Source organism: Cryptomeria japonica, chromosome 8 (assembly GCF_030272615.1).
Source record: "Cryptomeria japonica chromosome 8, Sugi_1.0, whole genome shotgun sequence".
Taxonomy (NCBI): Eukaryota; Viridiplantae; Streptophyta; class Pinopsida; order Cupressales; family Cupressaceae; genus Cryptomeria; species Cryptomeria japonica.
The window spans coordinates 172136844-172164391 of record NC_081412.1 but is presented as its reverse complement, the minus strand read 5'-3'; positions in this window follow the sequence as shown (position 1 = coordinate 172164391).

Below are 27548 nucleotides of genomic sequence, written 5' to 3'. Positions count from 1 at the left end.
AAAAGAGTTTGTTTCCTCAAAAGGACAAAGACTAAACATTAATGAAAATGTTGAATTGACAAATATTACTTTAAGTATGAAATCCTTGGTATGAAGTCTTACACAAGGCTTGATCTTGCTAGAACATGTTAATCAGAGATTACTTTAGTGGGGAATATTTGCCAATGGCAAATTTTTCATGTCGGCGACCTGGGAAATGGCGAATATTTTGTACCGACTGGGGGTGGCTATGTCGCCAGAACATTATCAATTTTCATCAAATTCACTGCCCGATCGCCATATGTTTTATGTAATTAAATGTTTCTATGTGAGGATTTTGCCAATACAATATATGGTGGACACACGATAAATTTAATTTTTTTGCCTACACTCTCCGAGGTTGCCTTAATAGACGACCATAATTCGCCTATAGGCATGTGAAGATTTGTTAGCTAGGAGGACCCAATTTGCCTGACATTTTGCCGATACGTGTCTCCATTCACCCCAACTTTCGCTAACTATTTTGTATTTGCCAATTATTTGGATGACCCATTATCGCCTTGAAAATTACATAAGTTGTGTTATAGTTACGCAGGATTCGCCAAATATTTGTATACCATATAAAATTCCCGTGAAATTCACAGTATAAGGATTGGTATAAATACATGCAAAGATCAGATCTATCTCTACACAATCTGGTGGGTTCTAGGCTCTAAATTTTAATCAATAGCGAAGTTTCAGACTAAGCAAAAGCATTGATGTTGACTGCATTGGCGACTACTAGTGACCTAAAGGTGAGCGAACATATTTTTGAAGTGTTATAATGTTATTCTGAATTTATCTATATTTTTTTGCCCTGTTGAGTTCATTTTTATTCAGTGGCGACCCGTCAGTGCCAAGTGGTCAGTCAGGACATTCAGACCTTAGACATCTATATTGTAGGTCGTAGGGCCAATGAAACATATATTATACTTTATAGTCTATTATTGCTTCTTCAACAAATTGATATTTTTTTGGCAGCCTTTATTTCATTGGAGATGTCGAACAGGAAGAAGGGTAGGAAACCTGAATGTCGGGAAGGCCATGATAGGCCAACAAAAAGCAGAACGTTGTCTTTGTACTTTTGCTTTGGAAAAGATTGTGGTGAAAATCAGGAAGGTACATCATCACAAGTACAAGTACAAAATTTGCAACCTACACTGCATGTTGAAGACGACGGCGAACTTGATATCTCATATCAGGATGATCTTGAAGCAGATTATCTGGTAGATGCCCAATTAGTCGGAATGATATAATTGACTTGGGTGATAATTCCATTGATGATAAGGCATGGAAGGGGAAAAGAAAAGCCAGATCAAAAAAGGATGAACCACAATCAAAAAAGGTTCCGGAGTGGGATATGTCAGTGAGGAATTTTCAATATAATTGGGCATCAAAGTATCCATTCATTGAACTAGTGGAGAATCCAATGGAAGGTGAGCCTCCAATAGAATGTAGGTGTAAGATTTTCACTTGGAAACATAACAAGGAAATTAGGTTGCAGCTAAAATTTGACACCATAGAAAATCATATGGGTAAAGTTTATGAAAAACAAATGATAGACGGGGTTGAAAAATAAGTGATAAGATGGAAAACAAAGGAGGAATGTAAGCATGTGAGGAATGTCGAAGAGTATTATTTTCATGAGAAAATACAGATGAAGCCTGCTGAAGTTAAGGGTTCTATTGAAGCTAGTTTTGGAAAAGCAATGCAAATAGAACAACTGGGAAAAGTTGTTCAGTTAAGCGTTGTTTTTTATATTTTGAGCAGAGGGCGTGCTATGACAGATTTCCCATCAATTAGTGGTTTATTACACTTTTTGAAAGTTCCTAACTATCCTAATAGACATTAGTCAGTAAAGAGTGGATGGGAATGGGCAAGTTGTCTTGCTGAGGTTGAAAAAGAAGATGTAAAGGAAAAAATAAGAGACTCAAACTTTATTGCATTTTCTTTAGATGAAGTTATGGCAGTAGACAATACTTCATGGGTATGCATGCATATTTATATTGTAGAGAATCATACTCACCAACCTCATCTACTCTCTGTTGCTAAAATGAAGGAGAGTACGACAACAAAAAATTTATTTCAACTAGTAAAGAGAAGTTTAATTGAATATGAAGGTATGTATGACATGACGGTAGCCAAAAAATTGATTTGTGTTGGAGCAGATGGAGCTTCAGTAATGCAAGGTCACAGGAACGGTCTTTGTACAAAGATTGAAACTTTATTTGCACCGTACATTACTGCAATTCACTGCATGGCTCACAGAATGAATCTAGCTTTTGGAATTGTGAGCAAGTTTGCTTTGGTAAAAAAAATTGAAAATTTAATCAGAGAGCTCTGCTCACACTTCTATCAAAGTCCCGAGCGATTTATGGAATTTCAACACTTTGTTGATTGAATAACTAATGGGAACAAGCTTCTCAAGGATAATGATACCAGATGGATCTCTTTGGATGGTCCATCTCATCGAGTTTTTTTTCAGAATATCCATCCTTGATTGGACTATTTCACACCTCGCTGAAATTTCCTGACCTTCTTCGGAGGTTAAGTAATCTAGAGACACTCTTAACTTTAGCAGCTCTTCTGCCCATGCTAGAGGAAATGAGAAATATTATGAAGGCTTCCCAAAAAAGAGCTTTTTATATTGTAGAATATGCTACGTTGTGTAAGATGACATGCATGACCCTCAACAATCTCTATCGAAATCAACCAACACTATCTGATGAAAAATTTGTTAAGTGGCAGACAATCACAAATTTGAACAATCCTAATAAATTTTTACAAATTGGTGCAGACGAGGAGGTATGTGCCAATGTATGGGGAGTTGAGATACCAATGCACTTCTATGCCACGGTCGACCCCGAGGAACCAGGAAAGCGCCCCAAGAAGCAACTAGCAAGAGTTACAAGGGAAGATTTCGACAAGATTGTTGAGACTGTAACTACTTCTGTGAAGAAAATTGTGTATGATCTTTCCTCACAAATTAGAAGTAGATTCCCTCCTGACACCCTACTCGAAGTGATGTCTATTGTGTTTCCTCATTATTGGAGCCTCAACAGTGCAGCTGATTTTCGAAGTAAGCTACTGACTTTGATAAAAAAAATTGCATATCCAGAGAATTGAATGGAGTAACTATAAATGGAATATTAGACGAAACTCATCTTCGAGAGAAATCATCTCATTTTGCATACACTATGAGAGAACAATATGTAAAAATGGAGAACCCCCGCGAAGAGGGATTAGTAACAAAGCTTTGGAAATATATAGCTAAGAACGCAGTGTCGCATGATTCAATGACAAAATATTTGAAGCTTGCTGATTTATGTCTTACCATGATATTGGGTTCGGTGGAAGATGAGAGAGTTTTCAGTGCTTTGGGGCTCCTAAAATCAAAGATAAGAAACAAACTAGACAAAAATTTGGAAAATTGCTTGAGGCTCTATACATCTAGGTATGATGTCCACACTTTTCCTTACGATACGACACTGCAAATCTAGAGGTCCAAATGTGAAAGAAGAGGTTTGGGCAACACTTCAAACCAAAGTGCCAGTGGGACTATTGACTCATGCACTTGTTGGCATTATAACAGACAAGGAGAGATTGTTGGCATTTCAATAAGGATATTGAGAAGGTTGTTGATGATTATGGATAAAACTGATCAAGGATGTTTTACTGTCTTAATATTATTATTTTGTCATTGATGTCAAGAAATTGATTTTCTAATTCAGTATGATGTTGGCATATCTTGAGAAGTATGATTTGATGAGTATAAAGATGTCAATAAAAGACATAGAAAGAATATGATGAATAAGGGGAAGGAATAAGTTACTCAATGGGAAAATATTACCGAGTTAGACAATGATGAGATCATGATGTTTAGATTGTTTTGATATCATACATATGTTATTGATTGTAAGGTTAATACTATACTATGTTACCGAGCAAAGAACCTAGTCGGTAAACCCTAAGGAACCTAGTCGGTAAACCCTAAAGTTATCGCTATCGGTTAATGAAGGTGTTGGCATATGCACACTCCAATGAGACATTGTATGTGATTGAAGGTTTTGTCATTGATGGCAACCTTGCAATCCTATGGCACTAGCAAAGACATTATACCGGCATCAGCAGATCACACTCTACACTGGCACTCAGGACACTGGCACCGGCACAGAAGAAAGGAAGTATACCGACATAGAGGCCGACAGGATTTTTGTTATATAATATTTTGTTTATTATTGTAAGCCGACTTGGAAAATTGTAAAATGACTCTTATATATAAAAGAGATCATTGTAGACATTTTGTAATGAGAGGAATATGTGAGAAGAATGTGAAGTAAAAGCATTAAGGAAAATATTAGGCAGACCTAATGTGCGAAATATAGGTCAAGGGTATATGTAAAGAATAGAGCAGGAACCGATATTGAATTAGACATTGAAGATGTTATTGTAGAGCAGTACAAGATATTGGATTTGTATAATCCTTATTGTAAGTCAGTGAGACTTCCCATTGAGCAATGAGCTCTAGGCAATTGGCCTTCCTGCATGTGCAGGCCCCTATTGTAAGTAATATTCTCTTATTGGCCAGTGAGTGAATATTGTGGGTCACAAATCCCACCGAGGTTTTTCCCACACCGGGTTTCCTCGTTAATATCTTGTGTTATGGTGTACTTTTCATGTGGATGTACTTGATTTTGTTTATTGCATTATTTCTTGCATATCGGTACACTGTTATATTATGTTCTGTATGTTTTAAATTAAGAAATTCTGATCACCGGTCAGATACTGATTCAGCCGCCCCTCTCAGTATCTGTGGGACCCCTAACAATTGGTATCAGAGCTTGGTCCTCTATTTTCAAAAGCCTAATAGCTTGAGGAAGATCTTGACACCGGAAAAGATGGAAAATCTGATGAAGCAACTTGAAGGAGCTCTTACAGACTATGATGTAGAGAAATTGAAAAATATCAAACTAGAAGATGATTTAAGGGCAGCTCAGGATATCATTCAGACACTTCAAGAAATTTTTACTGTTGCAAGAAATAAGAGAAGAGAACTTTGTGAAAAATTGCAAAATGAGAATGATGAAAAGGAATCACTTAATGATATGATAAGCAAGTTGAAACAAGAGATCATGACAACAAAAAATGAAATGCAGGATATGACTATGAGATTTTGCAAAGAGATTGAGGATAGGAAGAAGAATGAAGAGGAATTGACCAGAAGACTAAGTGATGCAGCAAATGAGAATACAAGACTTAGCTATGAAAATGACATGTTGAAGACAGATTTGATGCATACTCAGAATGGCTCAATTGAACTGATGAGACAAAAAGAAATCTTGGAAAGAGAACTAGAAACTGCAAATCAACACAAAGAAAAATTCAAGAAAAGCTCAGAGGAACTTGACACCTTGCTGAAAAATCAAAAACCTAAAGGCGACACTTCTGGAATTGGCTTTGAAGTTGGTGAAAGCTCCGGTACTGCAAATACTCGGGATCACAGCAAACCGGTAAGACAACCTAATGCTTATAAATTCAATGGAAAATGCTTTAACTGTAATAAGTATGGGCATAGAGCAAATGAATGTAGATCTAGAAATTATCAGAATATCAACACACCCACCGGTCAATGTTCTAAATGCAACAAAGTAGGTCACAACTCTAAAAAAACTGCAGAATGAATGTGAGATGTTATGTTTGTGGAAGATTTGGACATTTATCAAATCAATGCAGAACACAAACTGGCATAGGTTATGGGAAAGCTATTCAAAAAAATAATGTAACTTGTTATGCATGTAACAAGATTGGGCATATTGCTAAATTTTGTAGAAGTAAAGGAACACCGGTAGACAACAAAAGTGTTAGCTTGAAAGGTAAAGAAAAAGTTGAAGAGGTTAAGCAAGAATTCTCAAAACAATGGATTAGGAAAGTTGATCTAAATATTGGGAATACTCCTCCATCGGTAGAACCAACCAATGCTTCACCGGCAGGACAAAGTGATGCTTCACTGGAAGGACAAAGCAATGCTCCACCGGCAGGAAGTTCTTCATCTAATTGAAGAAAATTTCCTTCAGGATTTAGCAATCTAATGACACATGTGCTACTATTCCCTCGGTTAAGATAAGAAGTTGGAAATTACTTATTATCGGCAAACAATGTTAAGTGAATACTTAACTGGCATGCAATTAATGTGGTAGATGGTGAAAAGACATTATAAGATTAAGGTTTTGGTTCCATTTCATTTCACTGAGATTTCAAATTTTCGAAGAGTGCGAAGACTCCGAGCTAAGGCATTTCAAGCAAGAAGCAAGCACACTCCAATAAATCATCCATCCAAGACAGTAAAAGGTATTTAATCATGGCATCCACCTCTGCAATTGAATACATAGCAAACCCTACTGTTGTTGAAGTAATAAAAAGACCTAGGCCCGTATTTTAGTTAGTTCCCGAGATAGCAAAGAAGGATGATACCTTAGGTGCTTTTTCTCAAATTCCTAAGGGAGTTGTATATGCTGAAGACCCCATAATGTACATCCACTGCAACATTGAAGAGTTAGGAAATGAGGAAATTAACACCATGTATAAAACCGTGATATGTGATAATACCGGCAATGTTAAAGATGAACACAAAATCATTGAGACCCTAGGATTTACAGAGATCCTTAGCATTCCTGAATTTCCAACGGATGTGATTAGGATAGTTTTAAGAAGGATACATGGAGAATTTTTCTAGTTAGATGCAATCCATAAGATCACCAAGGAAGCTATGAAGGTTGTCACAAGGTTACCGACCATTGATAAAAGGCCAGATAAAACTAAGAAGGTTTCCAATGACCTAGTTATAGACCTAACTAGTGCAACATTTGACAAGAGGTCTCTAAGGGTTAATGATGTAAAAGATATCAATGTGAGATTCATCAGTATGATATTAGGGTATAAAGAAACTCATGCTAATAGACTAAATTCAGTTTCAAGCTTGTGCATTAAGAGTGCTTATGATATGGTAACAGATAACGCAAAAATTGACATATGTGAATGGTTAAAGGATGAATTAATTGACAATCTTGGAAAGATCAAGAAGGACAAGAAAGGAACTTTTAGATTTGGAAATTTGTTGGTATGCCTAATGCTACACATAACAAAAGAGGTTCCTGGTATAGGTTACAAAGAACTTGGATATGACATACCGGTAGGCAAACAATTGACTGAACTATTCAATAACACGGGTGAGAACAAGGAAAACAATATTAATGACTTCTTTCAAGCATTAAAAGCTAAAATGAAGAAAAGAGTAAGGTTATCACAGAAGATTGTTAACAAATACAAAGATTATATATGCTTTGTCATCAAGAAAGATGAAATTTGGATGGAAGTGGTCATCCCAAGGACAGTTTGGGTAACTGAGATGGGCTATGAAACAGATGATCACATAGTTGAAACATATGCTAAAGCACTTCTGGAAGCCCCCAGAGAACCAAAAGAAGAAATATTTGGTAGTGCTGAAACCATAGAAAGCCAAATTCAATCAAAGAAAAGAGTGAAAAAGGTTGAGGCAGTTGTAAGGAAAGGGTCCAGACAAGAAAAAGCCATCAAGGAAGATGTATTGAAGAAAACTGGCATAACAGAGGATGAGTTAGCAGCTCCACAACCTGAAACTCACCTATCACCGGTAGGTACTTCTTCAGGAAGTGACATGCCTGCAACTTTTAAAAGAGTTGTAAGGAAAAGAGATCCCTCACTGGCAACCACACCTTCACCTAGGAGGACAAGGCAAAAGCAACAAGCAGTGAGATCTCCGGTTAGAAAGACCACACCAAAGAAGAAAATGACACCCAAGAAGAAGAAAAGGACAAACAAAGACTTGGCCCCTCTTGATATATTACTGAATGAAATCACAGAGGAAGGTAAACTAAAAAATATAGAGAAAATTTATGACACTCTAACAGCTGATGAGAAAGAACAAGTTGAAAATAGTGTTATATTGCACATGGATATGTACAAGAAATTTTTGATGGAAGTAGTCAATGAAATTCCTAATGAATTATTCAAAAGACTAGAGGCAAGAAGATAGGCAGTGATAGAATTGGATAAGAAAATAAAAATTGAGAAGTTACTTGTTGTATATCCGGTAAACTCTCCACAAGAAATTGATGATTTGATTGCCAAGGCCAATCGGTCAGTATTCTCTACTGCACACCGACATATTTCACTAATGGAAGAAAGAGTTAATGAAGTGACAGAGGAAACAGAAGATGGATGGGATATATTCCTGGTTGAGAAAGAAAAACAAGAAGAATACAGGAACCCTAAACCTATAAAGGTATATCAGAAAGATAGAGACAAGGGGAAAGGTAAAGTTGGTGGACCACCAAGTATCAAGGTTAGAGACAACTTACCCCCACCTTCTTTAAATACTCCACTGGTAAAAATAACAACTACTGAAGATCAACCAGCAGCTGAGAGTATGGATATAGAGGATAATAATCCTAATCCTGAAGTCCTATATACTGTGAATGTTGATACTCAGAAGATCAACATAGTAGTTGACAAAGATACAACTATTAAGTTAGATATGGCTAGTGAGCCTCCGGTAGCAAGGGAAACAGATAAACTGGCAGAAGATAAAAAGCAAAAGGTAGAAACTGAGACACAGACTGAGTCAATGAAACATACAAAGAAACAAATAGAGCTAAAGGCTCCAGAACAACAACAACCGGAACAGGTACATAAGGAAACAGTGCCACCGGCAACTAGTGAAGTAGGAAAACTAGTGCTTAAAGAAATGCAGACACAAACAGACCTACCAGAGGTCAATACAAGCTTGGTTACTTCCACCGATACTCAGATTGTTGGATCATCATCAAGATATAAATCAACAAATGTGACTAAGGTGTTATTAGATTCTATCAAGAAAATAACTGACTGCAGCTCACAAGCTTACAAAGCAATTGATGATTCCATACCAATTTTGAAGGTAATTGCTCCCAACTATAATATAGATAACAAATATTCTTTAGGACAATTGGATACATTGTGTAAATATATCTCAGAAAACATTGAGAAAATAAAGGAAGATTTAGTGAAGGATAAGGTAGAAATTGAAAAACAAAAATTCTTTGATGAGGAAATAAAGAAGTGTAATAGAGATTTTGACACACTTCTACCGAAACTATGTAATTTGTTGAAAGAATACAAAAATTTGTATAAAGATACCTGTAAAACAAACTTTTTTGACAAGAAAATGAACAAGGTACAGGATGAGATAAATAAACTTGCAGACAGCTTTGTCAACTCTCCTGATACACTATCAGTTTTTGAGGAGAAGATAACAAATTTTGAGGAAGATCTACTCAAATTGGAAAGAGAGAAAGAAAGAATAATAAATAAGGCAAAACATTTGAGATCTAAACTAAGTCCAAGATTGGACTATCTAGCATCTCTGCGGAAGGAAATGTTTGAGGCATTAATACAGGGAAGCAAAACATGGGCAGAGCATTTGCAGCATCTCACTGATACAGTAAAGAGAACAGAAACAACAATAAAAGATAGCAAGAAGTTTATGGATAGTATAAACTTGATTTTGGGAGATCTTTTTCAAATTGTAACTACCCAGTTACAAGGTTGAAACCACAAACTCTACTGACATCTTGACAACCTTTGTCATTGATGCCAAAGGGGGAGTGGTGTGATGAGAAAATGTAAATCACAGGAATCATATGCTCAGGGGGAGCACACATATTTTGGTAACATTTTTGGACTACACATTTTTGGATACTTTTTGAAATTTCTCATGAGTGTTGTCATCAATGCCAAAGGGGGAGATTGTTGGCATATGCATACTCCAATGAGACATTGTATGTGATTGAAGGTTTTGTCATTGATGGCAACCTTGCAATCCTATGGCACCGACAAAGACATTATATCGGCATCAGCAGATCAGACTCTACACCGGCACTCGGGACACCAGCATCGGCACAAAAGAAAGGAAGTATACTGGCACAGAGGCCAACATGATTTTTGTTATATAATATTTTGTTTATTATTTTCAGCCAACTTGGCAAATTTTAAAATGACTCTTATATATAAAAGAGATCATTGTAGACATTTTGTAATGAGAGGAATATGTGAGAAGAATGTGAAGTAGAAGCATTAAGGAAAATATTAGGTAGACCTAATGTGCAAAATATAGGTCAAGGGTATATGTAAAGAACAAAGAAGGAACCGGTACTGAATCAGGCATTGAAGATGTTATTGTAAAGCAGTACAAGATATTGGATTTGTATAATCCTTATTGTAAGTCAGTGAGACTTCCCATTGAGCAGTGAGCTCTAGGCAATTGCCCTTCCTGCATGTGCAGGCCCCTATTGTAAGTAATATTCTCTTATTGGCCAGTGAGTGAATATTGTGGGTCACAAATCCCACCGAGGTTTTTCCCACACTGGGTTTCCTCATTAATATCTTGTGTTATGGTGTACTTTTCATGTGGATGTACTTGATTCTGTTTATTGCATTATTTATTGCATACCGGTACACTATTATATTATGTTCTGCATGTTTTAAATTAAGAAATTCTAATCACCGGTCAGATACTTATTCACCCCCCCCCCCCCTCTCAGTATTTGTGGGACCCCTAACAGAAGGCAGAATGTCTACCGAGTGAAGTTTAGTATTTACCAAGTTGCAACCGAGTAATAACAGAATGCATTGAATGAATAAAAGCATTATTTAATGAAGGAAGCTGATGAGCTGGCTATGATTAAATGATTAGTGTGTCGCGAATGAAGTTTGTTCAAGAATCTATGGCAAAGGAAAATCAGCAGGAAGATCTACAACTCAAATTGAATCGCAATACCCTAGCACAAGTTCCAAGAAATGTATGTAAGTTCCAAGATGGGGTAAAACATTTTCAGATCGAAGGATACATTGAACCTGGTCAAAGTTTGAAGATTTGATGGCTATGATTGATCATGGGAAATGTGATCAAGGAGATTAAGCGGTTGGCGAATTCTTTATAAATAAGGAACTGTTGATAAACAATGTATGTGGGCAAATGTATGCATAGGGATGCTACATAGTGATTATCGAGCACAGAAGCTTGAAGATCTATTTTGAATAATAGAGTATAGAGCCCAGGAGATGGACAAGATTAGTCCTATATTCTATTGAGCAAATAAGAATCTGCTTTAGCATTTTATATGTGAAGTTGTAGATAGATTTTTATTACTGTTATTTTATGAAGTGACAAAAAATCTCTTAACTGAGTGGACTTATGATGTTTATATGCTTTTGGGTTTGCATGTTTAGCAGTTTTAGTTATATTACTGAAGTATATGTTACCGAGGTTGAATCTGTTGTTTTTATGAAAGATTAAGTTTGTATGATTCACACCCCCCCCTCTCATCTTATTAGCTTGGCATCTCTACTTATCTTTAAGTATCAGAACTATCAATTGGTATCAGAGCTTTGGACTCCGGAAGAAAAAGTTTAAAGGTACTTGAGGAAAAGATCCAAAGATGTATAAGAGGGATGCACCGAAGCTGAACAAGTCAAGTTTCTCTACATGGCAGAAAAGGATGAAGCTGCACCTATCAGGAGTTGGAGAATATGTTATATATTATCTAGAGAATGATTTTCTTACACCGAGCACCTATCCATTGACAATGGATGAGATAAAGGCAAAGCAAGAACATATTCAAGCAATGATTGAAATAACATCTGCATTGACCGATTCAGAGTTTAATGATCTAGGAGGCTGCAATGATGCAAAGTCAATGTGGGACAAGCTCATATCTGTGTATGGTGGAGATGAACATGTTCAAAGAGAAAAAGTGGATAGTCTAAGAGGACAACTTGAAAATATGAGGATGAATGAAGGTGAGAACATAACCCAGTACAGTACAAGACTAAAGGAGATTGTCAATCAAATCAAAGGAGCAAGTGGAACTATTGAAGAAAAGGATATAACAAGTAAGTTGTTAAGAACCCTTCTACCGGCTTATGCAATCCGAGTCTCTACAATCAATGAATTGAGGTCTGTACCCAATATGCCAATTTCTTTAGATGCTACTATTGGTAAGTTACATGCATGAGTTAAGTAACTTTGATAACAGTGGGTCATCGGTAAATAAAGTTGAATCTGCATTTAGTTCTTTTCATATTGGTGAATCTGATGATTACAATGATAGAATGAGTAAGTGCACTAAAGGGGATCACAGTGGAGCAAGTGAAAGATTTCACAAGAACATGGAGGAAGTACACAAACTGTATGAGGAAATCAGAAAGCAAGAAGAGTTTGAAGCACTATTAGCCAGAAGGTTATCAAGAGGCAAAGGTAAGTATAAAGGAAAATTGCCTTTGAAATGTTTCAATTGTGATAAGATAGGAAATATGGCTTCTAACTGTCCTGACAAAGATTCTACTGAAAAGAGAGATTACCGAGATGATAGATAGAAAGATAATCATTACAGAGGACACCGACACTTCAGAAGAAGAGATAGAAAGTCATGCTTAATAGTCGATGAGGAATCCAATGATGATAAATCAGATGAAACTAATACAGAGGAAGTAGTTTATGTGGCTATCAAAGATGGATCAGATGAAGAAAGGTATGAAGAAAAAGCCCTAATATCTCACATAAATACTAATGATTCTTGGATCATAGATAGTGGATGCTCACATCACATGACAGGTGATAAATACAAGTTTGTTATGTTAGAAGACTATGACAGAGGCTATGTAAGATTTGGTAATGATGCACCATGTCCAGTAAAAGGTAAAGGATCCATAACACTTCTTGACAATGCAAGATGCAATGATGTTTTTTAGGTTGAAGGTTTGAAATACAATTTGTTGAGTGTAGCACAGCTAAACAATACAAGATACCAAATAGAATTTTAGAAAGGAATTGTCAAAGTTCATGACAAGCATGGAAAGTTAGCTGCTACCGGGACACAAACAAAAGGTAACTCATTTCACCTTGACTCAACTCGGAATAAATGTCTGTATGCAAAGATAGATGATACCTGGTTATGGCATAAAAGGTTTTGTCATTTAAATTTTGATAATCTGATCAAAATAAGCAAGAAGCACCAAGTAAGAGGTCTACCGAGTCTTGAAAATCCTGAGAATGCTATGTGCCGAGGATGCCAGATGGGTAAAATGACAAGATCAAGCTTTACAAGTAAGTCCTACAATTCTGAGGGATTTTTAGATCTTGTGCACACTGATCTTTGTGGTCCTATGAAAGTTCAAAGTTATTATGGTGATAAATATTTCATATTATTTGTGGATGATTACTCAAGGATGATGTCAGTAATGTTTTTAAAAGAAAAATAAGAAGCTTTTCAAATGTTTAAATGGTACAAGGCAAGAGTTGAAAATGAAACAGGAAGACAACTGAAATGTCTTAGATCGGATAGAGGAGGAGAGTTCACATCTGATGAGTTCAACTTATTCTGCAATGATCATGGTATAAAAAGACAAGTTTCTGCACCGAGAACTCCACAACAAAATGGAATTACTGAGAGAAGAAACAAATCTATTGTGGATTGTTCCAGAACACTGATGATTGAAAAGAAAGTGCCACAAACATTTTGGAGAGAAGCAATAAGCACAGTAGTTTACACCCTGAACCGAGTACAACTGAAGAAAGGTACTTTGAAGACACCATATGAAATCTGGTATGAAAAGAAACCTAATGTGAGTTATTTTAAAATCTTTGGAAGTAGATGCTATGTACACAAAGATGATAGAAATGGCAAGTTTGATCAGAAAAGTGAAGAAGGAACATTTCTCGGTTATTCTTCTAGAAGTAAAGCATTTAAATGTCTGATCAAATCATCTAACAAAATAGTAGAAAGTGCAAATGTGAAAATTGATGAATTTGCAAAAAGAAATGATGAAGGAAATTCCAAGGAATGAGAAGATTATGATGAATTTGTCTATGTTCAACCGACAAGTATTACCGAGCAGACTGCAGAAGGAAATGAAGAAAATGTTTAGTTACCAAGTGATGAAGAATATCATACAGAGCCTACCGAGCCTGTATTAGCCAAGTATGTCAGAAGACATCATGCATCAAGTCAGATTATAGGAGATGAGGATGATCCAGTGATGACAAGGAACAAACTGAGACAGAACACATGTCTGATATCTGAATTTGAACCGAAGATAGTGAAAGAGGCATTTAGCAGTGAAGATTGGATAAATGCTATGATAGAAGAGATTGATCAAATCAAGAAGATTGACACATGGACACTGGTCCCAAGACCGAAGGACAAAAATGTAATCGGTACAAAATGAATTTTCAGAAACAAGCTGAATGAAAAAGGTGAGGTCATTCGAAATAAAGCAAGACTAGTTTGGAAAGGTTATGCTCAAGAACAAGGAATTGATTATGGTGAAACTTTTGCACCTGTGGCTAGACTTGAAGGAGTAAGAACATTGTTGGCATATGCTGCTTACAAAAATTTCAAGGTATATCAAATGGATGTCAAATCTGCATTTCTGAATGGTATATTAGAAAAAGAAGTTTTTATTGAACAACCTGAAGGATTTGTTGAAGACAAGAATAAAGATCAGGTATGTAAATAGAACAAAGCTTTATATGGTTTGAAACAAGCACCTAGAGCATGGTATGAAAGATTGCACTCTTATTTAATCAAGATTGGTTTTATAAGAACAAGTGAAAACAACAATATTTACATGGAAAATGATGAAAATGGAATACTGATCTCAGCCATATTTGTTGATGATATTATCTTTTGTGGAAATGACTCTCTATGTAAGAACTTTGGAAATGAAATGAGCAAAGAATTTGAGATATCATTAATCGATGAGATAAAGTATTTTATAGGTTTACAGATACTGCAAATGAAAGATGAGATTTTCATTACTCAATTCAAGTACATAAAGGAAATCTTGCAGAAATTTGGAATGGAGGATTCAAAACCAATAAGTACTCCTATGACTACCAACTGCAAACTATCAAAGAATGATGAATCTGCATCTGTTGATGAGACACTTTACCGATCCATGATTGGAAAGATACAATATGTTGTTCACAGCAGACCAAATATAGCACATGCAGTAGGTATAGTTGCAAGATTCTCTGCAAATCCTAAGGAAACACACATGACAGCAATCAAGAGAATTTTCAGATACTTGAAAGGCACTGAAGATTATGGCTTAGTATATAGGAAAGGAAATGATTTTGATTTAAAAGTTTATACCGATGCTGATTGGGCAGGCAACATTGATGACAGGAAAAGCACAAGTGGAGGAGCTTTCTTTTTAGGAGAAAGACTAGTGAGTTGGCTTAGCAAGAAACAAGGATGTGTTTCACAGTCAACAACAAAAGCTGAATACGTTGTTGCAGCATTGAATTTTACCAACATAGCATGGATCAAACAGCTGTTGGAATGTATAAATGAGAAAGTTACCGAGCCAGTAACTATATTCTGTGACAATACTAGTGCCATTAACATTTCAAAGAATCTTGTTATGCACTCTAAGACAAAGCACGTCTCTATCAAATATCATTATCTTAGAGAAGAAGCTCAAGAGAAGAAAGTGGTGTTGGAGTATGTTAGCACAAAGGAACAAATAGCAGATATCTTCACCAAGCCACTACCAAGGGACACTTTTGAGTATCTCAAAAGTAAGTTAGGGGTCCTACCCCTATCTTCTACTCACTGACCGAGTTCGGTGAAAGCATCAATTCGATGACTCTACAGAATATCTTTTAGGAGTTGATGCTGACTTACACACTTTAGGATGTTTTCTAAAGGTGTGCAGGAAATAATACAGGGAACAGGAATTGAAGACATAAATGCTCTGACCGAGACTAAGTTAACACATAACAGCAGGAAATCACTTCATACAGGAAGAAATTATGTTTTAGTTCTTTAATTTTTGGCATTGTTGTCAAAGGGGGAGAAGACTGAAGAAAAGAGGAGAAGACTGAAGAAGAGGAGAAGACTAATGTATGGGGGAGAATTCTGATGACAGAAGGAGAGCATTTCAGTATTTCAGAATCTCACAGCAATTCGAATCAATTAGGCCAAATCAATTGGTTTTTCCATCAATGCCAAAGGGGGAGATTGTTGGCATTTCAATAAGGATATTGAGAAGGTTGTTGATGATTATGGATAAAACTAATCAAGGATGTTTTACTGTCTTAATATTATTGTTTTGTCATTGATGTCAAGAAATTGATTTTCTAATTCAGTATGATGTTACCATATCTTGAGAAGTATGATTTGATGAGTATAAAGATGTCGGTAAAAGACATAGAAAGAATATGATGAATAAGGGGAAGGAATAAGTTATTCAATGGGCAACTATTACCGAGTTAGAAACTGATGAGATCATGATGTTTAGATTGTTTTGATATCATACATATGTTATGGATTGTAAGGTTAATACTATGCTATGTTACCAAGCAAAGAACCTAGTCGGTAAACCCTAAGGTTATCACTATCGGTTAATGAAGGCAGAATGTCTACCGAGTGAAGTTTAGTATTTACCGAGTTGCAACCGAGTAATAACAAAGTGCATTGAATGAATAAAAGCATTATTTAATGAAGGAAGTTGATGAGCTGGCTATGATTAAATGATTGGTATGTCGTGAATGAAGTTTGTTAAATAATCTATGGCAAAGGAAAATCAGCAGGAAGATCTACAGCTCAGATTGAACCACAATACCCTAGCACAAGTTCCAAGAAATGTATGCAAGTTCCAAGATGAGGTAAAACATTTTCAGATCGAAGGATACATTGAACTTGGTCAAAGTTTGAAGATCTGATGGCTATGAATGATCATGAAAAAAGTGATCAAGGAGATTAAGCGGTTGGTGAATTGTTTATAAATAAGGAACTGTTGATGAACAATGTATGTGGGCAAGTGTATGCATAGAGATGCTACATAGTGATTACCGAGCACAGAAGCTTGAAGATCTATTTTGAATAACAAAGTATAGAGCCCAACAGATGGACAAGATTAGTCCTATATTGTATTGAGCAAATAAGAATCTGCTTTAGCATTTTAGATGTGAAGTTGCAGATAGATTTTTATTACTGTTATTTTGTGAAGTGATAGAAAATCTCTTAACCGAGTGGACTTAACAGTCTTATTTGTAAAACCCTCTAGCAAGGTGGCATTCTGATTGAGTGTTTGAAATCCTTTAACAAGGTCACTTCTAACAAGGTGAATATCCTAACAGATCTGAGGGAAATCCCTTAACCGGGTCACATCTAGCAATGTGTTTGTAATCTTTAACAGGATTTGCTTTTAACCAAGCATACTCTAGAAGAATATAGTTCTTAGTGGGTCCAAAATCCCACAGTGGTTTTTCCCTATTTGGGTTTCCACATTAAATCTAGTGTTATGAGTGTTATGATGTTTATATGCTTTTGAGTTTGCATGTTTAGTAGTTTTGGTTATATTATTGAAGTATATGTTACCGAGGTTGAATCTGTTGTTTTTATGGAAGATTAAGTTTGTATGATTCACCCCCCCCCCCCCCCCTCATCTTATTAGCTTGGCATCTGTACTTATCTTTAAGTATTAGAACTATCAGCACTGGACCTACTGGTAGCATTGAGATGCATTTCAATGAAGGTATGCAGACTCAGAGTGAAGAAACCATAGACAAGAATCAAGAAATCTTTGAATTTGATGAGGATGAATGGCAACTGTAAGAGATTGGTATTTATTAATCTTATTACTGTATCTTATCATTCATATTACAAAAGCATATTACTTTTTGCCATTAAAATTTCATATTGATTTGTAATTGTATTTTTCAACTTTCTATTTCCAGATTTAAAATAGCATAATAAAAGACCATAATGTGTTTATTGATACAGAGATGTTTATTTTTTATTTAGACATATTTGAGAACTTATATTTTCATTAATTCTTTCAAAATATAGCCATATGATATAATTAATTCAATAGTAATACACCAATCTGTGTGATTCTCCATGCAAAAGTCAATACAAAGTTTCAGAACCCTTTGCAAATGACCTTGAATTCCCTTTTATAGAAACAAGGGAGCAACAACAGCTTCAGGTTGAATTGCAACATATGAAGACTCAACATCAAAATCACAAACTCGGTACAGATTTACATGGCCATCACAAGCCGGATTAGCAATTTAACAACTGCTACATGTTTGATGTCTCCTTTTCAAAAAATAGTTCAAAATTAAATATTAATTCACGCCATGACAAATTAAATATAGATAATAGTAGTGCCCAAAACCTAGTAATCATAAATAGAGAAATGCAGAAATGATAAAGCTTGGGAGAATTTGAGAATACAAATTTACAGGCTGATGTTTTGTACTGTGCATCATAGATTCATAGGCTAGATTAGCAATTTAGCAATAGCGAGTGCTGGTTTTTTCCTATTCATAAAACAGAGTTATTTCAAGCGATGCCAAATTCCAAACAGAAAAAAACATAAAAGCTTGAAATTAAGAGTAAAAGAAGAAAACTGTGCAATACATACTATGATTCTTAAGATTTATGTGCCAGTTTTTGTAGGGTGCTCTACTCTTTGTCTGATGGAAGGTCAATATTCTGTAAACTATGGAAAGTCAACTGCAACTTCGTCAACATTCCATATTTAGAAGAGTGACTTGACATCATTGTTTCACCCAATACCAAATTCAGAGTTGTAAATGGTTGGATGAATTCCAGAAATCTTTGGGGAGTTGTGTCCTTAGGAAGCAAGTCTAAATCAGACTTCATTTTTATCTCCATGCTTTTTTTGTAAGCTTCTTTTCCAATGAATTTATTTGATGGGTCAACAGTCTTAGGCAAACCAAGTTTAATCAAATTAGTTTTCTTTTCTTGCAGCTTCAATATCTTTTTTGCCACATTTATCCATAACTTCTATTGTTTCCCTTAATTTCTAGCATTTTTGAATGATAGATGATGCCTTAACTGTGGCATCAATGCGGCTCTTAATTCCCTTGGATGCCAAATACTTGTCACTGGTACTATAGACTACTTGTAGAATTTGTTTTGCCATATCCTATTTTGAATAAACATGTATGCTCTTCTCAAAGTGCCCTTTGATTTTCATATAAATTACTCTCAGACTTTCAATTCAAACCATTCACACAACTTGTCAATCCTCTGCATTATTTGTCACCAAATTTTTTCTTGTATATACTTCATTTTATTTTTCATATTATCTTTCAATCTATCCTCCAAAGTTTTAAATTTTATCATTTACATTGTGCAGGTCTTCTTTCATTTGTGCACATTTTTTTCTTTCTTCCTCTACTTCCTCTTGCAAATATTTTTCTTTTTCCTTCTCATGATCCAATAGGTCCTGTGTTTTTCTTATTCGGCAGCAGCAAACTCATAACTTTTGTATAATTTTTGAAAACTGGCTCTTTCCTCATCAATGTTTTTACTGCTTTTAGCCAATTTTTCTCTCAGGTCCTTCAATTCTGCATCCATCTTCTCCTGCTCTGCAATTTCTATTGTAGAGCCCGAAATTTTAATCCTTTTTCTATAAATCATTGCACTTGTTATATGTTGCTTTCCTCTTTAATTTTTTGTTTGCCAGGTCTACCTGTAACTTTTCTATGTGTTTCTCCAGTTTATTTTTTTTCTCTCTCCACCTTTAGCAGTGAAGTGTAGACCACTTCATTAGTCCTTTTTCACACACTAATTTTGTCCACATTATGTACTTTGGGAAAATCCATTTGGAGGGTGATGACTTGAAATTTAGAGGGATCTATCTGACTGTGTGGTGGATTTTTATCTTTAGTTGGGGGCAAAACAACCATGAACTCCATCATATCTTTGTGTGGGTCATATGTTGGTAATACCCTATTCCTTACAGGTTGTTCGTCTAAAACTTCAGTTAGGGCAACCCTATGAAATGCTCTCTTTTTTTCTTTATTTTTATTTGTTGTGTGTTCAATTTTTTCATAGTAATCAAAAAATTGAAAATTTGGGCTTGATGAAGCAACTGAATGTTTGAAAGGTGACATAGGAATAACAGAGGCTCGAGTTTCACTTATGCATGTGGTTTTAACTAATGCATTGCTAGAATTACCAACAACCTTTCCTGATCTTGTCCCATTGACACTTTCATGTGTAGTTTTCATAATCTTTTGAGGTGTGTGATCTAAAGCTACAAATGATTGATTTGTAGTGTCAGTGGCACTTGATATAGGATTCTCAACAGTATGAGATTGAGTATCTACCACTAGTGGCCTCTTGTGAGAGATATTTTGTTGTAGCCCTTGTCCAACACCAAGACAACTAGTATCAGTAGTAGTACCCATGCCAACCCCACCAATCATAGGGGCACTTGACTGAACAATAATAGGAATACTATCCCCAAATTCCCCACCAGTAGTAGTGGCACTTGATTCACCACCAATGGGAATACCACGATATGGTGGTGGTTGTGGATTTGAACCTGAAACAAATGTAGGTGGACCCTGAGGGTAATGAGTAGTACCTTTTCATGATGAATCTAAAGAATTAAGTCCAATGACTGGTTTAACAGGAGCTTTTGATTTTGAATCTGATGGAAGTTGTACCTCAAGTGGATACCAAATGCCTTCTCCTCTGGGACCTAGACCACCACCTTCAAAACCCATTTTTTCCACAATGTTTGCCCCTTTGCTATATTTTTCTTTCATAGACTCATTGACTCCACCTATAATTTTTGGGACTATAGTAGTTGTTAGAGTGGGCTCAACCTCATACTCATCATCATCTTCACTCCTGTCATATGCTATTCTGGGATGCTCCATATTCCACAATTTGCTAAACTCTTCATCCTCGTCGATGGTCTCAAATTTTGCACTGGTCTTTGGTTCACCGAGATTCTTCCTCATAGTTCAAAAATCATTTATTTTGGTTTGAGTCCAATAACTCTCTTTACATTCTTGCAGAATTGATTTGGGAATAGATTTGTTAGATGGATTAGCAAATTTTTGGTAGAAATTGTAAGACCTCCTATTTTGGATTCCCTGGCCCTCCTCTGTTGTCCTTTGTGTGTGCAATGCCATAATTTGTGATGACATTTCTATTATTGAAATGTTATTGTTAGCAGCAATTTTCTCCGTCTCTTTTTTTACCTCATCCAAGGAGTCCATGTTTCTAAGCTTTTCTAGCAATGGTTTACTTTCATGTTGACATAACGTTGAAGAGTTCCCATTTTTCTTAAGCCTTGCTTGAACTACACCGATTGGATCATACTGCCAGAGACCCTCATCACCAAAGCTAAAAACTGTCAAAAAATCATGTGCCACATTGAATGCTTTTCTCTCAAATGTGAACCCTCCACATGAGAAAGGCAAGGAAGGAAATATGCTCTTCTTTTGTTGACCATGGAAGTGCCTATCTATGCTCTCCAACTACCGTACATATTCCAATGCAAATACCCTCTCTGTCACATGTCTTGGAAGTCTGTATGGTTTTACTGCTGATGCATAAAACCTTAACACGGTGAACTCTTCCATGAAGAACCAGTCAGCCAATTGTATTTGACTTCTGAGTTGAATGCAATCTCTACAAGACATAGGCAATATAGGCATTGGAGTGCTTGTAATTTCATTATACATTGGTGCCAAAAAGAAGTCTACAAAATGGTTGTACTTCTTTCTGTTATCATGCACCCTTATCTTTCATGTCCATTCTTATATTGGACACTCTGTTCTATTCCGAGTCTTCTCATCAATCTTATAGTTCACAATTTGAAGATTGTTGGTCTCAAATATTGCACGATACTTGGATAGAAGGAGATAGCACAAGTAGGATGAGAACCTAAATGTCTTACAGGAACTTTTGTTTATCATTAGTAATTATTTTTACATGGATTGAACAATGTGCTCAATAAAATTATATCTTACTAGCTGACCTACACAATGGATCTTAAAAATCATTTCAAGAAGGCTTGCACCCACTTCCCTATCATTTTCCAATCCCAGGAAAAATGGTAGCAAGGAAATAGTATCCCCAACCCATGGAACAAAAATGTTAGAATCATAAGGAGGCTTATGATTATGATCCAGCTGTGTACCACACTTTATTAGAGCTTTGATAAATGAATCTCTGCGACTTGGATCGAGACTCTCATAATTCTCTGCCAGCTTTCCTAGGTCAATTTGGACATTTGAGTTTTGTGCTTCAAACCCTAGGTTCAACAAACGAGAAAATTCTCCCACGTTTATGGATAGAATTTCCTCTTTTGTATTTTTATTGACAATTGTTTTTCTATCTTCATCATAATTTTCAGCGCAGAGCATGACAAAATCAGGGCAAGGGAATACTTCAGGTAACACTGTGCTTCCCAATCCAGCATCCCACGATGCGATTTTATTTGTTCTTAGTTTTAACATTGCGTTGAAAATAGTAAATTTTGCCCTGGATGGATCTGCCACCTTATTAGACAATGCATATCTAATATCTATGATATGCTTTTCACCATGGATAGCAGGGTCATAAATATTATGGTATTCATTAGTGAAATTTGGTGTTTTAACCAGTTCGGTTAGGTACATTTTTTTTTTCACTTGGCTTCCTGTTGAACTACTGCTCCCATTTTCCCCATCGTTGTTATTGTTAATAATTCAAAATAATTCTAGATATAAACTTGAAAATTCTTACCCTCAAATTGGACCACAAGATTAAAAAAATTAAAAAAGGCGAGATGTGTTCTATATTTTACCCGAAATTTCTATTTCACTAGATTGGCGCAGACAGTCTCTGTTGCAACTTGCATTCCACATTCTAGTAGTTGTTTTAGAATCTCCCTTGATTTAATGGTTTGTCCATGAAATGAAATACGATTATAATTTATGAGTCACTTATTTTGAAAACTCTGAAAAGTACAAAAGTAATACTTAGGGAAAAATATCTAGAATCATGTTGTAATTTTATTAATTATTATTAATATCTATTCGCCGCCAAAGGACAAGACATTCATTACTTCAGCCTAAATTCTGAGGACATTAAATGTAAAACATTCAATTCTGGGCGAAGTTCTCACAAATGTGTTCACTTCCCACATTTGGGTCGAAATCCACCCTAAGCTATTGATCTTTGCTCATCCAACGAATGATGGTACCTGTTGTCAGATGTCGTGGGTCCCAGGACTTCTGCCATTTTTCGGGTACATCACCACACTCGAGTCACTTTTCGGGACTGTTTTTAAAGTCTATTTAATCATTTTAAACTTCCGCCCAAAAAAGAGCTTTATAGACTTAATTATATTTAATCAAATTTAAAACATTCAATTTCAGGCAAAGTTCTCACAAATGTGTTCACTTCCCACATTCAGGCCGAAATCCACCCTAAGTCGTTGATCTTTGCTCGTCCAATGGACAATGGTACCTGTTGTCAGATGTCATGGGTCCCATGACTTCTGCCATTTGTCGGGCACGTCACCACACTCAAGTCACTTTTTGGGAGTCGGGACTGTTTTTTAAGTCTGTTTAATCATTTTAAACTTCCATCCGAAAAAAGAACTTTATAGACTTAATTATATTTAATTAAATTTAAAACATTTAATTCCAGGCGAAGTTCTCACAAATGTGTTCACTTCCCACATTCGGGCCGAAATCCACCCTAAGTCGTTGATCTTTTCTCATCCAACGGATGATGGTACTTGTTGTCAGATGTCGTGGGTCCCACGACTTTTGCCATTTTTCGGGCACGTCACCATACTCGTGTCACTTTTCAGGACTGTTTTTTAAGTCTATTTAATCATTTTAAACTTCCACCCGGAAAAGAGCTTTATAGACTTAATTATATTTAATTAAATTTAAAACGTTCAATTCCGGGCGAAGTTCTCACAAATGTGTTCACTTCCCAAATTCGGGCCGAAATCCACCCTAAGTCGTTGATCTTTGCTCATCCAACAGACGATGGTACATGTTGTCAGATGTTGTGGGTCCCATAATAAGAGACATTTAAAGATGTGCAATAGTTTGAGATAACTATTAAATATAATGCTAATATTATTTGTAAAAAATATGAAATTCAAAAATAGTATAGAACTTGAAACTTAGTTTCTAGAATTAAAAAAATAACTAAATAAAAATATAAATTTTGATATACAATTTGAAAGGTAAAAGTTTAATATAAAAAAGAAAACATTCAATATTAAATCTAAAATATTTATTTAGAGTTTAACAAAATTCTTTAAAAATATGTTTACGATATATTTTAAAACTATATAAAAGTTCAACATAAATTTAGTGTAATATAAATTTTAATTTAATAAATAAATAAAGACTAAAAATATATATAAAAGTTCAACATAAATTTAGTTTAATATAAATTTTAATTTAATATAATTTTATTGATAAATAATGTGGCGAATCTTATTGATAAACATGCACCTCCTGAGGACCTATGCAATATGCATTACCTTTGATCCTAGTGAGACTATTGAAATTTGAAACGCCTGATGGCCCACTATAAGTCTATATATCACCTGCAAAGATCAAAGACATACTCTCATGAGGGGTTCTCATTGATGATTGATCCAACATGTATGGTGAATGTAATAAGTTAAGAATATCTTTATATTTTACAATTGCATGAAGTAACATATTGATATGATAAATTTGATTTAGTGGTTAAGATCTTAGATGGTTTCTCTTGTCCTACTATAGGTTCTATTACTCTTCCCATTAAAGTTGGTACTAAGTGCTTAGATGTCATTTTTGCTATCATTCCTAAATCATACTTCAGATCAATTTTGTGTGAAGTTGGGACATCCTTGCCCTTGGTTCTCTTCCATGAAAGCAATCCCATGTACCCTTCATAAATGTCTCAAATTTCTTCATTATGACAAAATCTTAACTATAAATCATAGCATGTACCCAGTACCAACCCACGCATGTACTAGTTCAAAACTTCAACAACAAGTAAGTTGGACTTTTAGTTTTAATTCACTTGTTTTTTGCAAGATAAACTTCTTTTTTATATATATTTATAAAATTATAATCAACCATAAGCAATGTACAAATAATTAATGGAACGAACTGATTTTTTTTATATATATATTAAATATAGAGGAAGAAGCATTACATAAAAAATATCATAGTATTAAATTTATTTCCATTGTTTAACAAAATATTAAAATAACGTAGCTCATAGACAAAAAAGCATTTGAAAAACTTTCATTAATAAAAATGAAATAGAATTATAGAAAACATTTTTATATCCATAAGACTCTAAGAGGCAAACTGAAACAAACTGGAATTTGAAAAATTATCATTAATATTTATGCTTTGGAAATTTACAATTTTTACATCTGAGACTTGAGTCCCTCAAAAACTTAAAAGCCAAAATGAGTGAGTCACTGAGCCTGTGAGGTTTCGAGGATATAGGCAAAAAAAAAAACTACTAGGGGGTCGAGGCTAGGGCACAGGTAGTGGATGGTTTACAACTTTGCCCTAAGAATCTGGCCCTCCTTCCATGTAGAATTCTTCAGACAGCATAAGCTGAGAGAATTCTTCAAGACACATGTAGTTTGGAAAGTTGTCCAGGAGCAACCATTTCCGAAGGAAGTCCCTACCAATCCGCGCCCATTTCCTATGACGCGTTAAGTGCTCTGCATTCAAGTTCAGGAGAAACAGTTGCCTAGCCACTGGCACTATTTGGTCAAGGAGGAGAAGCTTGGATAATTCACTCGCCCAAGGGATCCCCACCCCTACTTCTGCAAGGATGACAACAGTAATGTTGTCTCCAAGGAAGTCTTCCTTAAAAACCTTCCTCAACAACATCAGCATATCCACCTTGTCTCCTTCGAGGTCCAGAAGAGATGCCAAGAACCGGGATGTAATGTCTATGTTAACATGGTATCTATCTTTGTTTCGCAGAAACTCTCTGCTTAGCACCATCTGCACAACCTCATTGGTGAACAACCCAACCTCCTTGCAGACTGATTGGAGGGTTGGGTCTCTAACGGAGCCCAGAAATGCCCTCTGGTCCTCTGCAGAAATGCTTCTCAAGCGGATGGGAGTGTCCATCTTGAGAAATCATATTAACAAATTAAACAACCTAAGCCTATAAACCTAAGCCAGAGGAAGAATTTAAATACAGTGAGCTCCAACGATTTATCTACCAAATGGCAAAGGCTAATTGAAGATGAAAGAAGCGGAGATCGTATATAAATAGTTGAAGCTCTTGATTGTAATAATTACTTCTCTAACCATATTAATTGATTTAAAGTTTTTTAAATCTTTCGTATCTCTGCAAATCTTTCCCATAAATGCACTAGTGTGCGATATTAGAAACAGCTATAAACCAGTACCAAGTTGGCAAGTACCACATTGGGAGTCGTGGGGACTGAGTGGATTGCAGCTAGTGAATAGATATATAGTAAATGACCAAAATTATTGATCGTGATTCATGACATTTGATACATGTCTATTGAATCCAATTCCATTCCGGGGACTTCCTGGTGAGCTATGTTCTCTTCAGAAAATTGGGCCGAAATAAAACTTCAGCCATTGATCTACGATCATCGAACGGTTTAAAATAATTGATGGATTTTAGGTATGTGTCACCCTTCACATGTCAAAGAGGTCACGCTTATTGATACATCATGCAGAGTCCGAACTCAATGTGATGTGATGTGCCTTGTCTATTAATGGCAATGAATTCATGAAATCGCCAATAAATTATATATTTTTTCATAAATAACAAAATATTCGCCAAAACAAATTAAATAATTTTCAAGTGGTGGATTAAAATTGCCAATACATTTAAATAAATTTTCCTTCGGAGTAAAAAAATTTGCCCATACCTCCTACAATATATATTTTCCCCATAGAACAAGGTATTATTCACCAAAAATTTATGGAATTTTTGTACCCTAGAAAAAAATCGCCAATACAAAATAATTTTTTTCCCTATTTTGAAAAAAAAATTCGCCATCAATATGAAAATTTCCCCCCGAAAATAATTTCTGATTCGCTAGGATTTTACACAGTTGCCTGGGGGGTGGTTTCTTAAAGTTATCCCTGATGTTAATGCATGTTTTCATCACGAAGAAACAAAATGTGGTTGATCATGATTGTTGTAATAAAAATGTATGCTTGAACATTTTGCTCCTTGATTGCAGACTATGCTCAATTGAACTTGAATTGTGCAGGCTAAAAGAGAGGAGTTTAAAATGAGAGAGGTAGTTGTATTTATATGTAACTTATACCTTTTCAAAATTTATTTTTAGGGAAGGTTAACAGCAAAGAAAAAAATGTTGCTATTTGCAAAGCCTGCTTTCATACATCAAAACTTGGGCTTATCAAGGACAAGGGTGTTGGGTGCCCTAGTCTAGGTAGCATGATTCATGACAACAGTCAAGAATAGGAGAATGCACCAAGTTTACATAAATATTCCAAAATGTGAGCACAATTAGGCATAATTTAGGCACAACCACCAAATTGGGACCAAACTAAGTGTGAAATTGTAAAGTTGTACAATTTATGGTACTACAAGTAGCAATGAGTAAACCTAAGAAGACCATATTTGGGAATC